Source organism: Ailuropoda melanoleuca, chromosome 6 (genome assembly GCF_002007445.2).
Source record: "Ailuropoda melanoleuca isolate Jingjing chromosome 6, ASM200744v2, whole genome shotgun sequence".
In the NCBI taxonomy this organism is placed as follows: Eukaryota; Metazoa; Chordata; class Mammalia; order Carnivora; family Ursidae; genus Ailuropoda; species Ailuropoda melanoleuca.
The window spans coordinates 116105487-116122802 of NC_048223.1; positions in this window are offsets into that span (position 1 = coordinate 116105487).

Sequence of the window (17316 nt, forward strand, 5' to 3'; positions counted from 1 at the left end):
TGGACCCCCAGCACAGTGACTACCAAGAATGTAAGTTCAGTTATTTAATTTTTCATCACCAGTTTTAGTTCCCTGAAAGGCATTTGTATTTTCAAAGCCAGGTCGTGATAAAAAGGAAGTCTCCACGTTCTGGTAAGCAAATGAGACACTGATTCTCTTTTGGGGAAGGAACCCGAGGCTCGCGTCTTTGAAATCACATCCCACTGGCTGCAGCACCCCTTCGTGGATGCAAGAGATCCATCGGTCTGGAAATAAAACTTCCCCTCTTCACTCTCAGCACACTATTCCAGATTTACTGAAATTGAGTATCAGATCTCTCTCTCTCTCTCTTTTTTTTTTCTTCCCCTTTTCCTAAGAGCAGGCTTCAGTGGAGATGAAGTGAAGGAGAATGCCATTCAGGGAGCAGTAAGCCCAGGTGGGAAGAGTGTATAATATTCACCAGCCCACAGGCAAAGGGCCCCAAAGCAGCTCCACAGATCTAGGTTTAATAAGAACACAAAATAGACTCAGGGATGTCTTATTCTAAAAAAAAAAAAAAAAAAAAAAGTTTGTAGAAATCACAATTGAAATCTAATTTTGCTTTACTTTTTAAAACATTTTATTTTTACTTTTCTACCTTCTTTAACAATAAAACAGCAATTATCTTACTAGGAATATAATAAGATTTAATAAAATGGCATTTTACAAGACAAGAAAAATGAATGTTTGAATTATCTTTTGAAAGTAATTTGCTATGTTCTCCTGCTGTCAATTATCATGAAGTTTGTTCGTACTTGACACTTTGCATGGGTGAAGTACTTTATTAATCAGATTTGTAAGTGTATGCTCAGTACATCCTGTATAACTATACTGTCAAAACAAGCTGAATGCCGGAGATACTCTGTTTCGTGGCCCTATAAATGGTAATTAGGTGGTGAAGGGAATGAAATCTACTGCCTGCCAGGAACTATGCTAGGGCCTCTAACAGCATTACTCAATAATCCTTCTCAGTGGCTACTATTATTCTCTTCCTCCAGATGAGGAAACTAGAGCAAAGTGAAATTTAGAAATTGGCCCAAGATCACACAGCTGATGAGTGACAGAGGTGAGAATGACCCCTGCTCCGTCTGTCACTGACGTCCATGATCCCTTCACATTTGTTGATGAATCAGAGAAATAATTTACATCATGAGGTAAATGATGACCAGCCGTTGATCAGCCATGAGAGCTGGGCTTCTGGGGCCTCAAATAATATTAACAGGCAGCCCGCTTACTTTGCTTGTGATGACGGTCCTTTGCACTGCCCGAAAACTACTGGAGCTGCCTTGAAACCTAGAATCCTGTTGTAAATCCTACCATTATATATGTCACTGCAAATGTATTTGAGCTAACAAGGAGCATCTAACACTACATAAATTCAAATCCCCTATGGTATTTCTTGTAAAATAATTTATTCACTTAAATAAGAAGCAGCCCCTTTCTGAAACTGTCATTCTGTGAAATCAACATCTAAGACCTTTTTCCTGATAGGAAGTTTGTTATTCATACTTAACTGTGAATATCAAACCAGCATTTCTTACTTTCGGCCAGCAATGACTACAACAAATGAAGCTTTTGTTAAAATATATAAATGAGTTCACCTAGCAACAGAACCAAGACAGGACCCCAGTTAATGGGCTAATAGCTCAAGCAATCACTCATCTAGTCATTCATTCAAAAATAACTAATCAAACAGCTGTAATTCACTAGAGCCTGTGCTAAGCCAACTAAAGAAGTAATAATAATAGCTAATATTTACTGAGCACTTTACAGTATGCCAAGCATTTTCTAAAGGCTTTACATAGGGGCGCCTGGGTGGCTCAGTTGGTCAAGCATCCAACTCTTGATTTCAGCTCAGGTCATGATCTTGGGGTTGTGAGATCGAGTCCTGCGTTGGGCTCCACGCTGAGCGGGGAGTCGGCTTGAGATGTTCTCTCTCCCTTTCCCTCAGCCCCTCCCCCTGCTTACACTCTTGATAGATAAATAAATAAATAAATAATATTTATTAAAAAAAAGAATGAAATTCCTTAAGGCAAAAAGAATAACATAAATAAAATAATAAAGGCTTTACATGTAATATCTCCTGTAATCCCCCTAACAACCTGTGAGGTACTGGCCTATCTCTAGCATTTGCCAGGTTAGAAGCAAGAATAAAACAGAGGACTCTGGCCTACCTCCCTTCTTTTCCCCCCGGCTACATATCTTGCACCACGGAAGGAGCCTTGGGTCAATGGATATGGACATCTCAGACAAAGAATCCCCGCTGTGTCCACATTCCCACGCTGCAAATAACAGATCTTCAGTTACCATGAGGTTTCTGGGTGTGCACACTGGGGACACCATCTACCTTTGAAAGAATGGACCTGGGGCCAAAGCCCAGCTGGCTCTGGAAGCATGCTTAGAGCTATTTGGGTAGGGAGTCCTACAATCTCAGGTATCACAAGTATGGTCTAAAAGAAGCAGGTACAGGCATGTTCCTTTGGCCCTAGGGGCTGCTTGCCTGCAGAGTGGGATATAGCCAGAGCGGTTTAGAGCAGCGTCCTCTAAGCACCAGGCCCAGGCAGGAGCCCCAGTTGCCTGGGATGGAAGGGCAGTATCAGGGAGGAAGGTACTGTTACTATCCCTAATTGGAAGATGAAAAAACTAAGATGAGAAGGTAAATAACTTGTCTTAGGTCACATAGCTAATAAGCGGCAAAGCCAGGGTTTGGATGTAGGCAGTCTCTGGAGTCAGACTGCGCGGGTTCAAGTCCCTAGCTCTACCCGTTAGACTGTGTGGCCTTTCCATGGGTTCATGAAGAAAACAGTTTTCTGTCATGATAGAGCTTAGTATGCTGACAATAAACAAGGTTAAAAAACCAAATAACTATATAACTACATACTTTATAATATAAAAATCATATAAATTTTAAGTGCTATAAGCAAAGAGTAGTGATAGAAAATGTACCCAGTGGGGCCAGGGGCAGGGAAGCTCATTTGGATAGGGGTGCTTATAGAAGGTCTTTCTAAAGAGCCTGCACTAAGGTGATAGCTAAAAGGTAAGGAAGTCAGTGGCCATTCAAAGTCAAAGGGAAGGACAGTACACTTAGAGGGTCTGGAATATAATATCTCCACTCTGCCCCGGCCAGATTGGGACCCCTAACCAAGTTTATTCAAAACTTCTATTTTTCCAACCCATATTCACTCACTCCCTCATTCACTAAAGCATTCATTCATTTATTCATTCCAAATATTTCTAAAAGCCTATTTTGAGTTCTGTGATAAAAATAGGAGGCATCAGGACAAATCCTGACATTTGGGAGTTTATAATCAGCCAAGTAGGGAAGCACAGATGCCCAAATAACTACAAAAAATGGTGAACACTGGGGCGCCTGGGTGGCTCAGTCAGTTCAGCATCTGACTCTTGGTTTTGGCTCAGGTCATGATCTCAGGGTTGTGAGTTGAAGCCCCAAGTCGGGCTCCGTGTTGAGCAGGGACTCCACTTGAAGATTCCCTGTCCCTCTCCTCTCTCTGCCCCTCCGCCTGCTTGTGTGCTGTCTCTCAAATAAATAAAATCTTTTTAAACAAATGTTGAATGCTTATTAACTATTTACAAGGCAATAAGCACTGTACTAAACCCCTTACTTACATGCATTATTTCATTTAATTTTCACAAAAACGCTATGAAACACGAAGTATTACAGCGTCTGTTATCGAGATGAAAAGCTGAGCAGCGAGATTAACCAGCAGTGGTTGCATAGCTGGGAAGTGGCTGAGCCATTTAGCTACCACATTAAAGTGGATTTCTAATATTCACACAAATTAGAGGGGAGAAGCGAGTTTGCAGATAAGGAGAAGAAAAGCCACTCCGCTTGTGCATGTCATCGATTACCCTTACATCTAGAACCCACTAACACCAAGAGAAGAGCGAGTCTGAGGTCTCCGTAGTCCTGCCACTCCACGGGACTTGCTTTATATGTTAGCTCCCTTCCTCAGGGGCCTGATGGAGGCCTCTGGAGGTCACTGGCTGGAAGAAAACTGAGTAAATCCTCTCAGGCCCAATGGGCATCCCCTAACCCTGTCTCTTGCAGGTGAGCACCTAGAGACCCATTCTGCCCCAGGCAGTTTACGGTGTGACTTCTGTACCTGGTCACGGCCCTTGGAATAGTCATCAACGGCGGTGCCCTGTAGGCACTGTCCCCTCTCCAGAGCTTCCTACAAATAGAACTCCAGCTGCCCACAGACCCAGATCCCTCCAGTCACTGCAGACTATATCTGAATTTTTGGAGTTGGGGGTGGGGGGAGGCAGCACGTGGTGGGGAAGGGGTGGTGGTATATTTTAAAAAGATAGTCATGGCACTTTGGAAATACCAGTTTAAAGCATACGGTTTCCCCCCTTTTAGCTAACTTCAGCTAATTCTCATTTTTCTAACTGTACATCTACATATTTTCATTAGAAAGCTAATGACCTCAAACCACTCTCAGCAAATACTGAACGATCCTATTTCGCAATCCCTAATAGCCTACGTGCTGACACAGTGCCCTAAGTTAATAAAGTGCATGTCGAAGCATATAATCAAACTCTGTGACTGGGTGCACGTTCTGGAAACTTGTTTCATTTTTAGTAACAAATCATAGGCGGGAGAGTCTCTAGTACTTCTCATCCCCCGGCCCCCCCTCCAATCTTGGGAGAGTTCTTCAATAAACCTATTCCAGCAGAGGTCCTTAACCTGTAGTTCATGAATGCTCTGAAATTGTAGGCAAAATTGCGAGGGTGTATGTACATCTTTCTGGGGAAAGGAACCATAACTTTCGCCAGATTCTCAAAGAACCTACAACTCCCCGAAGGCTGAGAATTTGTACATCTCAGTGACACCACCACAAATCTTAGTTCCTCCCTTGCACAACTTTGAGATGTGAAAATTTATTTCTGTATTGTTCTGGGGAACTGTAAGGATTTCAATTTTAGTAATTTATGCCATTTCTATTGGGGATAATTCAAAGAACAGGGAACTGACACCAGAAACAGGAAGAGCTACCATTGGCAGGGCAGGAGTGGGAGTGTTTGTGACATCCTGGGAGAGACAAAGAAGTCCAGGGAAAACAAACCTGCTTTTGCAGTGCCCTCCCGTGTCTGCAGGGAGCATGGGCAGACAGCACGGCTGCAGCCTGGAGCCATCCTGGCCAAAGCTAAAACTCTCAAAAAGGGAGGAATTAAGAAATACAGAAGTCCTCCATGGGTTCAGCTCCTCAACACCTCCAGGGAGTTTGGGGTTGAAAAAAAATAAGACCTTATTAAAAAAAAAAAAAAAGACCCATTTGTAGTTTCTAGAACACAATGATGTAGACACAATGAACTGAACTGTATACATCTTAAATTAGTAGAAATGAGAACTGCTCTGTAATTTTCCACTTAACTTTTCTCTGATTGGTAGAAATGTTCTAGGATCTCCTTTCCTCAGAGGTTGGACACAATATTCAGAAATCTGCTTTGCTTCTTCGTAGATACCCTGTATGCTGAGAGTCACTATTTCTCAAGCCACCTAGAGGCTTCCTAGGTTTCAGATTCAATGGGCCAGAGCTGTCCTGCTCCTGCCCGGAGTTCCAGCTCCTGGGTCCTGAGTGATCCCAGTATAAATCACGGAATAACTTGTCCATTTGAGCAGGTCGCATAAATCACAGGTCCTTGATCTGTTCAATTATTTACCAAATAAATTCTGGGCCTCTTCTTCATGCCAGGCCTTCTGCTCGGTATTGAAGAGGTGGCCGTGACCGAGACAAGCATGGCCTGGGGCCTCATGGAATTTCCAATCTAGTGGGGGACACAAACTAATAATTAGAGGCAATTACCACACACTGTGATGTTCATTGTGACAGGAATCACATCAAAAGGAGACCTAAACTGGACTTGGTGGGGGATGGTCAGGGAAGACAGAAGGCAGTAATGGCTCAACTAGGACCTGAAGGAAGAGAGAAAATTAATTAGAAAAGAAGAGAATGGGTCAAAGGAAGGGTTGAACACACATACGACAAAACAACAATAATAATAAGTCTAGCACTACCAGAACAATCGAGTAGCTGGAGATAAGGTAGACGGGGGGCCAGACCATTAAGCCTCTGTAAGCCATGTTAAAAAGACTTATTTATCCCTGAGAGCAATCGAGAGACTTTGAAGGATTGGAGGATTTTAATCAAGAGACTGACAGGATGATTTGTATTTTAGAAAGATAACTTTGGATATTACATGAAAACAGATTGAATGGGCCAAGATGAAAGAAGAGAAACCAGTTCCAAGGGGAGATGATGACTGTCCAATTTAGCAAAGTGACAACGGGGGGAGAAAGAAGGGAAATGACTGCAATATAGTTATGTCCTGAGAGCTTTCTGCTAGAGGGCTTGTGTAAGGCCCTGGGTTTTCTTTGCTTCAACTTTCTCTGTTTTACCAGGAGTTCGCTGGAAAGACTTCCACACTTTCTCCATCATTTGCTTCTCTCTCTGTCCCATTCCCAAACCCACTGTCTGAGAATACTAACACAAGTTGCAATATACTGGGACAGAAATCCTAAAGCTTGCCCAAAAATAGTGTGCAGAAATAAATAGACGTGTATCATATTTTCATAGAAGGTGACAAATTACCAAGGATAAAAGAGAGTCACCAAGAGATTTCATCTTTCAAGCATCCAAAGTAACTCAGAATCTCTATCTCTGACTCAAAGTTGGGGTTCCAACAAAAAAGTCAGCATTAATTATGATTCATAAGACCTCAAGAACATTTTGCTTTTGCAAAGAGAGTAGGGGGATCGAGTGCCTCCTGCTAACTTGTCCAAGGTCATATGGAGGCCTGAGTTTGCATGTTATCTGCTTTAAAGTGAAACTGACTTACAAGTTTCTGGAAAAAGGACTGGCAAATGGAAGGTAACTGCATAGTATCCATTACTACTCACTTAAGACGTACAAAATTCCATTGGTGTTGTGTCCAGCACGCTGACTACGGTGCATGTATTTTAGTGGAAGAAAGTTCTAGGTGCTTTCATTGGTATATTCTTACCTCAGTACCTCTCCTTTTACTTTTTTCATATTAGATTTTAAGTTCCTACAGCACAAAAGCCCTCACAACTGAAGAAGGAATGTGCAGTTACAAAGATAAAAATGCCTCACCCCTAGGAATAGCTTTCCTGGATTGGCAAAGTCAGTCATGAGTTTCATAAAGATTTCCCCAAGCAGAAAGTATGGTAGTATGTCAGCTTTCCCAATACCTGATCAGAAAGAGATGTTGAAGGAATTTAGATTCTAAAGAGTTTGCATTTTGACAGAAGACAATGGAACTAAGATGGAAAGACTCAGAAGGACATGTAATCTTTGACTTTGTCCATGATATGCGTGTGGAGAACAAGTCTTTCTGGGTACTTAAGGAAAATGGGCTTTTTACTGGCAAGTTTGCCTTCAGGAGAAAGAATAACTAGATATTTGGAGCAATCAGGTACTATGGAGCAATCATGGAAATCTTTAAAATTATGACCTAGTTAGACAAAACTCCACTTTGGAGGAATTATCAGGTGTATCCACTTTGATCACCATCTCCACATGCCCCAAAGGAGAAATGAACAAACTACAAAAGAAATAAGGTCCAAATCCTTTTCTCCCTAAACTTAAAGTACTTAAAACAAACAAACAAAAAAACAAAAAACAAAAAAAAACACATCTGTACTAAAATACTGCTGATACTATAGGAATTTACTTTTAACTAAATAAAAGTTAATGTTGTATAGAATTTGTATATGGAAGAAGTACAGTTTATAATATAAACCAAAAGGCAGAATTTTAAGAGTAAATTTCTAAATATAAAATGGAGCTTTAAAAGATATGGGTCAGCAGGGGCACCTGAGTGGCTCGGTCGGTTAAGCGCCCAACTCTTGATTTTGGCTCAGATCGTGATCTCAGAGTTGTGAGATAGAGCCCCGAGTTGGACTCAGCACTGAGCGTGGAGTCTGCTTAAGATCATCCCTCTCCCTCTCCCTCCGCCCCTCTGACCCCACTCTAAAGAAAAAAAAAGATATGGGTCAGCAATTTTATCATCAATTTTATTTTTCTTTCAGAGTTCTACTTGCAAAGGCAGAAAGGAATTTATAATCACATCTTCCTTACATGACTTCAGTTGGGTCACCACTAGGAGAGAACAAAGCAAGAAGGAAGAGAAGAAAGATACTTACTGAGTACCTACTATGTCCCATGAATGAAATGCATTATTTCCTTTAAACTCTCAGAAAGGCCTATGTGATAGGCAAGTATAGATCCATTTTACAGATGAGGAAACAATCTCCAAAGACTATGTAATTTACCAAAGTGATATAGCTAATAACTGGCACAGCAAAGACTTGAACTGATTTCAGTATGGCTCCAAAGTCTGTGTTCTTAACCACTCGTCTATACTTTGACATCCTAACTAAAGCAGCACGTCTCTAGGGAAAACTGACAAGCAAGATAAAAGGACAGGCATCAGGTCCCTCATTAACCAAGTTGGGAGCCATCTGTTGACCTTTGTTTAGACTCTAAGAAAGTCTCGCAGCCCTTTAGCATCAGGTCAAAATTCATGTAACACTATTCCTAAAGATAAGACACTGATAAACACAGTCCTGAAATGCTTCAAGAGACACATATTCTAAGACCCTTCTGGAAAACTCACAAGACATATTAGTATATTAAAATACACCAGAAATTCCACATTAAGGAAACCTGTGTATATGTATCCCAGCAGGAAATAGATGTCCTGCCTAAAAAGAGTAACTGAATGAAGTTTAATGAAAGACTGCTTACAAAATTTAGGCAGAGTTTAGGAAACCAATATGGGACAAGGAATAAGGAATCATCATGGGACCTGCAACAGTGGGAAGCCATTACAACCTATGGGTCTGAAAGGGCAAAAGTTAGGAACAAGGACCAAAGGACTGAGATTTCAGAGAGGAGAGAACTGTGGAGAAGTCAACTGATGTTCGGCAGACTTTCCCCCATGAGGTATTTGCTGTACTTGAGCACAAAGAAAGAAGCTGTAAATCCACAGGGCAGGAGACTGCCTGGGCAGAGAGCAACCGCTGAAGGACTCAGACTCTCCACCAAAACAATGGAAGCCAGAAGACTATGGAATAACAATTTTCAAGTGCTGAAAGAGTCATCCTAGAATTCTAGACCCAGCAAAAAATAATCCTCAAAACCAAAGTTAAAATACAGATATCTTCAGAAAAAATATTCGGAGAAGCAGTCTGCCATGAGTCCTGAATATCTCATCACATCCTTGCTGTGTGTGCCAAACTATAAAATCTAACCATCATCTGGTCCTGGGTTGTTTTTGGAGCTAGTCACATAGGCAATTAGTTAAGTAGATCACATGACCACGACATGACTACCATGCAACTGATCACTTCCTGGGAGAGGGGGACTGGCTGGCTTATTGCTTACTACAAAAGATGCTGAGCCTCTGGCCTTTGGTTCTTCCACTGCACAACTCACTGCATGTGTAACCACCATCTGGATCCACTGAGTTGCCTCAGATGACTTGGGGGAAGGGAAACCAGAGCTGCCGTGCTTAATGTCCTGCCCTTTGCTCTGCTATGAGTACTAAATTGTCTTTCTTGAGTCCATTGGAACTTGTTGCCTATTTTTGGCACTAGAGGGTTAAGACAAGTTTGAGGTTCTTCCTTGACAAAATGCGAGCAGCTAACAAGGTGTCAATATAGACAATGACTTTGGGGCAGAGAAAAAGCAAGAGTCCTATAGTCTTGATTCAGGGATATGAGGAAACATTCTGGAAACCAGAAGGAAATATTCTCACACAGGTGGTGGGTAAAGGGAGGGGGGTGCCTGGCTGACTCAGGATGGAAGAACATGCGACTCTTGATCTCAGGGTTGTAAATTCGAGCCCCGCACTGGGTATAGAGATTACTTAAAATCTTAAAAACAATAGGGGTGAGTTAAGGGAGGAATAAGGGGTGCCTCAACTGTAAATATGTATAAATTAACTCAATAGAAGAGGCTGAGCAGTGGAAAATACAATTGAAACAAGCTGCCCGGGGGGTGCCTGGCTGGCTCAGTCGGAAGAGTGTGTAACTCTTGATCTCGGGGTCATGAGTGTGAGCTCCATGGTGGGTATAGAGACTACTAGAAAAATAAACTTTAAAAACAAACAAACAAACAAAAGAAACAAGCTTCCCAAATGATGCCACGGCTGTTGCTTGCTGTCCTACAGGACAGGATACCAGAACCGTATCCAGGGCACCCCTCAGAGAGGAAAGCACACTCATACCCTGTTTTACCATATATAAAAACCATATAAAAACATGCTTGGAGTTAACATATCCCTGTCCAGAGTACAGAGATGCAGAACTATAGTAAGAAGAAGAGGGAAATCTGGGGCCGCTCTGATCAGCACACTAGAGAGCTGTTAAAGATTGCCTGATGCATCTGTGTGACAAGGGAGTGAGAGGGTACAAAGCAACAACTGGGTTGTCTCACATGTGATCTTATGCAGCCCATTCACCTGGGACAGAATCACGCTCCACAATAATATTTGCTGCTTTCTATTCCTTTGTCAATGACTACATTAACAGCCAACCCAGAGAGACTTCCCATGGAAGAAGCTATTCCAAGCCTGAAAACTGTAGCTGCTCCAGAATGGATGGACAGAATGGCTCAAGGACAGACTCCCTATCCAGAGAATGACTGAGAAGTTTCTGGACCTGGCCCCCACGGTGGAAGATTTTGCTAACTTCGTTGTTGGTACCCTGAAGCCTACGCAAGAGGCTATGGTGATTGGGGCTGAAAGATGCCCAGGATAAAGACAGATATCCCCCAACCCAGTTGGAGTCCCTTCAGTATAAGACAAAACCAAGAACAGGAATAACAAACCTTCTTCCAAAGGGAGCTACCTGGGTACAGAGCTGATAAAACAAGAGTTCCCACCGAAGGGACTAATGGGGTAAACACTGAAGAAATTCAAACCAAGTATCAAGCCATGGGAGGCCCAAACTGTCAACTGTCCTGGTGGAAAGGGGCCACTATAACACCAGTTTCTTCCATGGAGCTCCACCCCTCTCTGCTACTACAACTAAGGAACTAGGTGGCTACTCCTTACACATCTGAGCCTGACCTTGTATCCTTATGTCCTGATTTAATAGCCTCTAATGATCAGGGGCGATTCCGGGTGAGGCCAAGATCTTTCCATCCCAGGGAGAAATGAAGTCTTAGGCTCCACTGACAGAACAATGGGATGTGGGGAGAGAATATAAAGTTTATGATTATATCATCTGACTCTCTCGAAGGGTGAGGTTCATGCACTCCAGTGGCCAGACAGGAAAACGGTAAGTTGGCGGGGAAATGACCATCCAGGGGAGGCTGTTCAGATGACTGTTGTTGCTCCCCCTGCTGAATGTACCATTGGTGTTGACATTTTACACGGTTGCACTGTGAAATCTCATCAAGTACAAGGGCATTTTCTCAATCAGGAAGAGCCACTTGAGGGTGACAGTGGGACCAATGCAGACCCAACAACCAGGCTTCCAGTTCCCTCCCATGCTATGTTTAAAAAAGAGACAGAGAGACTTTAAAGAGAGGAAAAAGAAAGCACAGGCCTGATGAAGGATGTCAAGCCAACAAGGGTATTGAAAGATGCAGGATCTCAAGACACCAGCCCTGTGTGCCAATGAAAAGTCTAACAGGAGATAAAGGCCTACAGTGGATTACTGCCAACTGAATTCACTTGAATACCTATGGGTATCCATAAGAATCCACATCCAGACAAAACTAAATAAAACAATGTGGTCAATCAGGCCAATACAGCCCAAGTGGCCAGCATCATCCTTGCATTTGTCATGAGACTGGGCACAGCAGCCTTACCAACATAACCCAATGGCCTCAATATACAAGCTTGCATTTATAAGACAAAGAAACCTAAATGGCCTACAAAGATGGTGGCATCTGTTAGTAGCTGACTTGCCTTTCTAAAGGTGAGTACCTGCCTGTTCCTGGCACATAGACTGTATCAGGCTTCAATCCCACGGCCATCACTGGTGTCTAACAGCCTTTGACATTTACACTGGCTATGGAAATCCATACCTGTGAGAGTAGCAGATTCTGAGACCAAGATTTGCTATGATATGGGGACTAGGGGACCACGTCGATGTCCTAACATTTGCTGTGCTTTGAGTAAAAAACTGCCAGGCTGTGATCCATTAAGGCTTGTCTAGTATTGGTATCTATAGAGTTTTGCTTGCTTGCCATGTAGAAGGCTGAAGTTCTTCACTGACATAAAAGCTAATAGAGCTGTTCCCAGTACGTGTGCACACACACCTCTTGTAGGAGTTCAATAGGCACAAGGAAAATGACCCCAGCTGGAAGCACAGAAATATGCGCAAGAAATAACAAGAACCAAGATTAAAAACATGTAGCTATATATAAATGAATATTTCTTTAATAGATACAGGTCTGTTCAATATTTCTCCTTGTGTGACTTTTGATGGATTATAGCTTTCAAGGAATTGGTCCATTTCATCTAAGTTATCAAATTGGTGGGCACAGAATTATTCATAATATTTCTTAAGGATCCTTTTTTTGAAGTATAATACATACATCATATTAGTTTCTGATGTACAACATAATAATTCAAGATTTGTATACACTGTGAAATGATCACAATAGTCGACTTCTCATCCATCACCATACAAAGTGACCAAAAAAATTTTTTTTTCTTGTGATGAGAACTTTTAAGATTTGCTCTCTTGGAAACTTAAAAAAAAAAATGCACTAATTAAGTATCCTCTTAATGTCCATGGGATCAGTAGTGAGAGCCCCTCTTTCATTGCAGGTATGGTGATTTGTATCTGGTTGGTTAATCTGGATAGAGACATACCAGTTTTAATGATAACAATCTTTCTTAAAAAAAACAGCTCTTGGTTTCATTTATTTTTTTCCTAATTTTTTTATTATTATATTCAGTTACCCAACATATAGTTCATCAATTTTTGTCTTGATTTTCTGTTTTAATAATTTCACTGATTTCTGCTCTAATTTTTATTATTTCCTTTCTTCTGCTTTGTTGGATTTAATTTACTATTCTTTTTCTGGTTTCCCTAAGTAAAAGATGACATTACTGGGCTTAGGCCTTTCTTCTTTTTTTTTTTTTTTTAATATTTTATTTATTTATTTGAGAGAGAGAGAGAAAGAAGGAAAGGAAGCACGAGCAGGGGGAAAGGTAGAGGCAGAAGGAGAAGCAGACTCCCCACTGAGCAGGGAACTGATGCAAGGCTCGATCCCAGGACACTGGGATCATGACCTGAGTCGAAGGCAGATGCTTAATCACTGAGCCACCCAGGCGTCCCTCTTCTTTTCTAATATACACATTCACTACTATAAATTTCCCTTAAGGTACTGCTTCCACTATATCCCACAATGTTGATAAATTATATTTTCATTTTCACTTAGTTAAAAATATTTTTAAATTTTGTTTAAGATTTCTTCTTTGACTCAAGAGTTATTTAGGACTGTGTTGTGTAATCACCAAATATTTCAAGGGTATTCATTATATTGTTAACTTGGTTTTGTTTACTTAAGGTCTAAATACAAAATTTTAGGAAAACATTTTATTTGATAAAGAAAACAGCATGTTTTAATGCTTCCCAGTATAATTAACATTTATTTCTCTCTAACAATTATGAAAAAAATTACTTAAAAAGAATGAAAATTTCCTTTGTCAGAGCACAATGGCAGCATTAATTCATAGCTGATTAAAGTTTAGAAATGTTCCAATATGAGGCACTGACGAAATCTTAATAGTGATACAGTTGTTTTGCATAAAGGTTATTTTTCAAATTACACTTTCCAACTTCTCTATTTCCTTTTAAAGACATTTTCAGTGAACCAGAAGTTTAGAAATAAGAACGAAAATATCAATATGTCCATTAGAGGAAGAAAGTCAAATTATAGCTTGAAGGAAAGAAAGAGCTGAGTCATTCCCAGGAGAATGATGAACTGGAAGCTTTCAGAGATGCAATTTCCTCCCCCCTAATTTGTCAATTTCATGGTCATCCATTAAGAAGTCAAAATGTCTGTGCTCAGCAAGTCCTCCAATACAGGTGTGCAGATGGCAGCACCTGTCATGTGGAGGTTGTTTGCTTTGCAAGAGTTTTGTCCTTGGCGTTGCTGCTTGTGCCTCCAGAAAGACTCTCTGATCAAATTCATGCAGGTGCTGTCTTGCCTTAAGTTTGTCACTAAAACACAGATGCCTAAGGTGTACTTTTAGGCATATTTCCTAGACCACACACACATCAAGGACATTGTTTAGGGGCACTTTCAGTGAGACACACAAAAGTAGCTCCCAATACACTGTGAACACTTCACATGTAAGTACCACGTCCTATGCCTCTCTGTATTCGGATAGCCTGACACATTATTGATGAACCCTGGTGGTAAGGGTAAAATGAAGTCCTATCTCTGGAACAAAAATAGAGCTCCACAGACACATCAACCCAGATAAGCCCAGTGCCTGATTTAGGAGTAGGTGAGTCGAAGACCTGAGTTCTGGTCCTGCCTCTGACTTACCACGTGACCTTAAGCAAGTCACCCAATCTCTCTAGGTCTCAGTTGCATCATCTTTTTAATGAGATGGTTGGGCCTAATCTTCATCTTAGTGTCCCTGTACCTCCTCTTTCAGCCCTAAGATTCTAGGATCCAATGAGCTGAAACCTACTGATTACATTAGTTCCCATTAACCAATCGATCTACAAATATGAAAAAGTATCTTAGTAGGTACTGCATTAGGCACTGTGAGATAACACTAAAGATTGGACATACTCCTGCATTCAAAGAGTTCAGAGTCCCAAAATTTATAGGGAAATACAAAGGATCTAAAATAGCCAATATGGTTTTGAAAAAAAACAAAGTGGGAAGAATTACGCTACCTGACTTCAAGACTTAGTACAAAGCTATAGCTATGGAACCAGCATGGTTCCAGACATATATAGACTAATGGAATGGCAGGGAGTCCAGAAAAAGACCATATATTTGTCAATTGATTTTCAACAAGGATTTTCAAGAAAGAATTACCAAAGAAGATAATTCAATGGATAAAATACAGTCTTTCAAGAAATGCTGCTGGAACAACTGGCTAATTATAATCATTGAGGAGCATCTCAATCCTATCTTCCTACCAGTTAACAAAATTCATTCAAAATGGATAACAGACCTAAATTTAAGGGCTAAACTTATAAAACTTCTAAAAGAAAACAACACAAAATGTTTGTGATCTTAAGATGGGCAAAAATCTTAGAACACCAAAGGCACAAACTAAAAAGGAAAAAATTGATAAAGTGGACTTCATCAAAATTAAATGTGGTTCTGCGATGCCTGGCTGGCTCAGCTGGAAGAGCATGCGACTCTTTATCTCAGGGTCATGAGTTCGAGCCCCATGTTGGGTGTAGAGATTATTTAAAATATTAAAAAATTAAAAATGGTTCTTCAAATGATACTACTAAGAAAATGAGAATGATTCTCGCAAGATGGAGAATTAGGAAGCACCAGGAATCTGTCTCCACCTCTAGACAATAATCACACTGGTGGAATCTTTCTGATACAACTATTTTGGAATTCTAGAGTCTATTGAAGGCTTGCAAATTTCAACAAAAGGATTGGTGGTAAATTTCAGTCAATTTCAGCTCTTAGCATGATATCCCAGCCCCATGGAAGGATCCCTGCTCCAGGAGCAGCTTGCACACAGCCTGACCCTCAGCACCTAAACAATGACCATGTTGGATTTATTCTTGCAATGCAGGGATGGTTCAACACACAAAAATCAATCAATGTAATACAGCACATTAAAAGAATGAAGGGGAAAAAAAATATGATCATACCAACTGATGTAGAAAAAGCATTTGACAAAATTCAATACACTTTCATGATAAAAACAATTTAAAAACCAGGAATAGAAGGAAATTACCTCAACATAATAAAAGCCATATATGAAATATCCACAGCAAACATTATACTCAGTGGTAAAAGACAGATAGATAGCTTTTCCTCTAAGATCAGGAATAAGGCAAGGATGCCCGCGTTCACCACTTCTAGTCAACGCAGTACTGGAACTTCTAACCATAGCAATTAGGTAAGAAAAAGAAATAAAAGACATTCAAATAAGAAAGGAAGTAAAATTATCACTGTTTGCCAACGATATGATCTTATATGTAAAAACCCTAAAGATTTCACAAAAAAAAGTTGAGAATAAATGAATTCAGCAAAGTAGCAAAATACAAAGTCAACACACAAGCTTCAATTATCTTTCTAAGTACAAACAACGAACAATCTGAAAAGGAGATTATAAAAACAATTCCATTTATAATAGTATCAAAAGAATAAAATACTTAAAAATTAATTTAAGCAAGGAGGTTACAATGAAGATACAACATTGGTGAAAGAAATTAAATAAGACATACATAAATGGAAATACATCCCATTTTCATGATTGCAAGATTTAATATTATTAAAACAGCAATATTACCCAAAGCAATCTACATGATTCAGTGCAATTCCATCAAAATCACAACGACGTTTTTGCAAAATAGAAAGATCCGTCATAAAATTCATATGGAATCTCAAGTGACCCAAATAGCCACAACAATCTTGAACAAGAACAATAAAACTAGAGAATTCATACTTCCTGATCTCAAAATTTACTTCAAATCTACAGTGATCAAGACAGTATGGTACTGGCATAAAGACAGACACCCAGACCAATGGAATAGAATAGAAAGCCCAGAAATAAATTTTTGCATATATTGTCAAATGACTTTTGACAAGGGTGCCAAAACCATTCAATGGGAAAGGACAATCTTTCTAACAAATGATCCTGGGAAAACTGGATATCCACATGCACAAAGAGTGAAACTGAACTCTTACCTAATATCATATACAAAAATTAACTCAAAATGGATCCAGGACCTAAATGTAAGACTTCAAACTATAAAACTCTTAGAAGAAAACATATAACAAAACCTTCATTTTTTTAAAAAAAAGCTTTATGACACTGGATTTGGTAATGATTTTTTGGCTATGATACCAAAGGCACAGGTAACAAAAGAAAAAAAGACAAGTTGGACTTCATGAAAATTTTAAAATTTTGTGCCTCAAAAGACAGTATCAACAGTATAAAAACCCACAGCATGGAAGAAAATACGTATGAATCATGCATTTGATAAGGAATTCACATCCAGAATATATAGAGAATACCTAAAACTCAACAACAACAACAAAAAGAAAACAAGCAACCCAATTCAAAGATAGC